Source organism: Nerophis lumbriciformis, linkage group LG02 (assembly GCF_033978685.3).
Source record: "Nerophis lumbriciformis linkage group LG02, RoL_Nlum_v2.1, whole genome shotgun sequence".
In the NCBI taxonomy this organism is placed as follows: domain Eukaryota; kingdom Metazoa; phylum Chordata; class Actinopteri; order Syngnathiformes; family Syngnathidae; genus Nerophis; species Nerophis lumbriciformis.
Window position 1 is genome coordinate 16,888,915 of NC_084549.2, and position 4,553 is coordinate 16,893,467.

The 4,553-nt window shown below is 40.5% G+C and overlaps 1 long non-coding RNA gene across 3 annotated transcripts; it reads right to left on the minus strand.

Moving 5' to 3' along the window:
• Positions 1-1,219: 1,219 nt before the first annotated feature.
• On the minus strand, positions 1,220-4,344 carry LOC133595552 (uncharacterized). Of its 3 annotated transcripts, none has more exons than XR_009814606.2 (4): positions 4,041-4,344; positions 3,704-3,949; positions 1,984-2,297; positions 1,220-1,882 (listed from the first exon to the last, which is right to left on the minus strand). It is a non-coding gene; the product is annotated as an uncharacterized lncRNA (long non-coding RNA). The 3 variants fall into 3 exon arrangements; XR_009814605.2 differs by having other exon boundaries at positions 1,220-2,297; positions 4,041-4,173; positions 4,256-4,331; XR_009814604.2 differs by having other exon boundaries at positions 1,220-2,297.
• Positions 4,345-4,553: the final 209 nt, after the last annotated feature.

The window sequence follows — 4,553 nt, forward strand, 5'->3', positions numbered from 1 at the left end:
ACTTTCTGTACAAATTCCTTTTACTTATACGATAGTTAATAACGTAAAAATGTTGCTTAAAACCTGCCTGTACAATAAATAAAGAATTAGGGATGCAACAAAAAAATCGATTCACATCCAAATTGCGCTTCTTATTCATCCCGATTCTAAATCCATTCCTAATTTCCAAAAATAAACTTATATATATATATATATATATACATACATACATACATACATACATACATATATATATATAAATAATACATACAGTCGTGCTCATAAGTTTACATACCCTGGGAGAATTTATTATTTCTTGGCCATTCTTCAGAGAATATGAATGATAACACAAAAACCTTTCTTCCACTCATGCTTAATGGTTGTGTGAAGCTACTTATTGGCAAACAACTGTGTTTACTATTTTTAAATCAAAATGACAAAAGAAAGTACCCAAATGACCCTGATCAAAAGTTTACAATCCTCACCTGTGACCTGTTTGTTTGTAATTAATGTGTGTGTATAAAAGGTCAGTGAGTTTCTGGGCTTCTGACAGACCATTGCATCTTTCATCCAGTGCTGCACAGATGTTTCTGGATTCTGAGTCATAAGGAAGGCAAAAGAATTGTCAAAGGATCTGCGAGAAAAGGTAATTGAACTGCATAAAAAAGGAAAGGGGTATAAAAAGATATCCAAGGAATTGGGAGTGCCAATCAGCAGTGTTCAAACGCTGATTAAGCAGGTAGACCAGCAAAGATTTCAGCCACAACTGCCAGGAAAATTGTTCGAGATGCAAAGAAAAATCCACAAATAACTTCAGCTGAAATACAGGACTGTCTGAAAAATTGTGGTGTGGCTGTTTCAAGATGCACAATAAGGAGGCACTTGAAGAAAAATTGGCTGCATGGTCGATTCGCCAGAAGAAAGCCATTTCTGCGCAAATGTCACAAAGTATCCCGCTTGCATTACGCCAAACAGCACAGAGACAAGCCTCAAAACTTCTCGAACAAAGTAATTTGGAGTGATGGCTTTCTTCTGGCGACTCGACCATGCAGCCCATTTTTCTTCAAGTGCCTCCTTATTATTATATCATTATTATATTATATTATTATAATATATAATGTTGTTATATTTTATATACATATATATGTATATACAGTATATACATACCTATATATACATACATATATATTTTTTATATCCAGTATATATACACAGTATATATAGACGTTTTTAAGCCATCTCCATGCAACAAGAATGAGCTTTTCTAACCTGTACAATTTAAAAAGTTTCATCAAAATTATTGTTCTTGAATCAAGAATCAATTAAGAATCAAAGTGTCACCCCAGGAATCCGAATTGGATCAAATTGTTAGGTACCCAAACACTTCACGCCCCAAAATGTACCCTGGAACAGATTGACATAATATGTGAAAATGTCAACCTGATTTTGTTGGACCTCAGAGGCTCCTAAAAGCACTGTTTTCCTAAATTTTGCAACATGCTGGAGAAAAATTCGGAAATGTTTACATTGAACTACCCGCAAAATTAATGAAGTGGAAAAATGCTTACTTATCTAACCCCTGTAAGAATGTATCATCTCTAAGCAGGTGATTGACATTACACCTGTAAACACTTAATAATAACACAGTGCGGTGGTGATTGCTTATTTAGGCTGTGTGAGAAGACATTGATTTTACACAAGAAGAAGTGCCCATGCAGACCAAACATGATTACTTACGGTCTTTAGAGTCATGTTGGAGACAGCTCTGCAACTACTAACCTGAGTGTACACCTGCCACTGCGCACTGAAACACTGCTTCAACAGGTTTGTCCGTCCAACATACGAAGATGAGGAGGGAACTCGTCGAAACCTGTTCAGCAACGCCTGGCAAGCCACCAAACTCCTAAAGTGAATTGAGGGGATTATTGAAATTCACTCCTGAAAGTGTCAGTGCTAAATAAATATGGAGGCTATCTTGTTCATAGCAGTGGCAGCCATGATGACCTCTTTGTGGGCCGGAGTCCTAAGTCAGGGCGGCTTATCTCGCTACGATTCTCCCGAGGAAGATGATGTATTGGCGGGTACCGAGTAGCTCCTTGACACTCTGACGGGGTGTCTGGGTTTTGTTACAGGCAGGAAACAGACTTCTTCCGCTCCGTAAACAAGCTCGCGGACACTGGTGGAGGGGGTGCGAGGGGGGCAGATACAGGGCTGTATTGGCATGTGATGCGAGGACCGCCATCCCTCAAACATGGCCGCCTGCATTTTCACGTGATGTTACGACCGATCTGGAAGTCGGCCACGTCGGAGGGAACTCACTGGGAACAACAATATCATTTTAAAGTCAGAAAAAAAAATCAAATTGAGCAGGGTTCTCAAACCATTTGTGGCCCTCGACTTAACTTCATAGTTAAGTGTAATTGTAGCCCGGCGGCTAATAAATCTATTATAGCAATCTTGAATCCCACTAGAATAGACACTAACAACAATAATGACACAAACACAAAAATGACAGCACAAAAAGCAACCTAACCATCTCCTGGGGAATTCAACATTGACAACATTTACTATGTATAATGACTTAAAGGGGAACATTATCACAATTTCAGAAGGGTTAAAACCATTAAAAAATCAGTTCCCAGTGGCTTTTTTTTTTTTTTCGAAGTTTTTTTTTTAATTTTACCCATCACGCAATATCCCTAAAAAAAGCTTCAAAGTGCCTGATTTTAACCATCGTTATATACACCCGTCCATTTTCCTGTGACGTCACAATACAAACAAACATGGCGCATAGAACAGCAAGCTATAGCGACATTAGCTCGGATTCAGACTCAGATTTCAGTGGCTTAAGCGATTCAACAGATTACGCATGTATTGAAACGGATGGTTGTAGTGTGGAGGCAGGTAGCGAAAACGAAATTAAAGAAGAAACTGAAGCTATTGAGCCATATCGGTTTGAACCGTATGCAAGCGAAACCGACGAAAACGACACGACAGCCAGCGACACGGGAGAAAGCGAGGACGAATTCGGCGATCGCCTTCTAACCAACGATTGGTATGTGTTTGTTTGGCATTAAAGGAAACTAACAACTATGAACTAGGTTTACAGCATATGAAATACATTTGGCAACAACATGCACTTTGAGAGTGCAGACAGCCCAGTTTTCATCAATTAATATATTCTGTAGACATACCCTCATCCGCTCTCTTTTCCTGAAAGCTGATCTGTCCAGTCCAGTTGGAAATGCATCTGCTTTGAGTGTCGCAGGATATCCACACATTCTTGCCATCTCTGTCGTAGCATAGCTTTCGTCGGTAAAGTGTGCGGAACAAACGTCCAATTTCTTGCCACTTTCGCATCTTTGGGCCACTGGTGCAACTTGTATCCGTCCCTGTTCGTGTTGTTACACCCTCCGACAACACACCGACGAAAGTGAGAAAATGGCGGATTGCTTCCCGATGTGACGTCACGTTGTGACGTCATCGCTCCGAGAGCGAATAATAGAAAGGCGTTTAATTCACCAAAATTCACCCATTTAGAGTTCGGAAATCGGTTAAAAAAATATATGGTCTTTTTTCTGCAACATCAAGGTATATATTGACGCTTACATAGGTCTGGTGATAATGTTCCCCTTTAAAGGGGCAGTGTGCAACCTTTACGCAGATATGCCTAGAGGGCGCTAACTTTCCAATGTATTTGAAGAGTTATTTATCGCCGACTTACGGTTTTCAGGACGTATTGACAGGATTGTATCTGACCACAGAACTTTCCTCCAGAAGGTCTTATCTTTGTCCATGTGATGTCAGATGAAACAAAAATGTTGCTGTTTGGCCACAATACCCAGCAATATGTTTGGAGGAGCAAAGGTGAGGCCTTCAATCCCAGGAACACTATGCCGACCGTCAAGCATGGTGGTGGTAGTATTATGCTCTGGGCCTTGGGCCTGTTTTGCTGCCAATGGAACTGGTGCTTTACAAAGACGAAATGGGACAAAGAAAAAGGAAGATTATTATTATTATTATCACTATTATGTTAGATCCACTATGGACTGGACTCTCACAATATTATGCTAGATCCACTCAACGTCCATTGCACCGGTCCCCACATCTGCGGTCCCCTCCAAGGTTTCTCATTGTTTTTCCTTGCCCTGATGTGGGATCTGAGCCGAGGATGTCGTTGTGGCGTGTGCAGCCCTTTGAGACACTCGTGATTTAGGGCTATATAAGTAAACATTGATTGATTGATTGATTGATTGATTGATTGATTGAGGATTACCTCCAAATTCTTCAGGACAACCTAAAAACATCAGCCCGGAGGTTGGGTCTTGGGCGCAGTTGGGTGTTCCAACAGGACAATGACCCCAAACACACCTCAAGAGTGGTAAAGGAATGGCTAAATCAGGCTAGAATTAAGGTTTTAGAATGGCCTTCCAAAGTCCTGACTTAAACATGTGGACAATGCTGAAGAAACAAGTCCATGTTAGAAAACCAACACATTTAGCTGAACTGCACCAGTTTTGTCAAGAGGAGTGGTCAAAAATTCAAGCAGAAGCTTGTGGATGGCTACCAAAAGC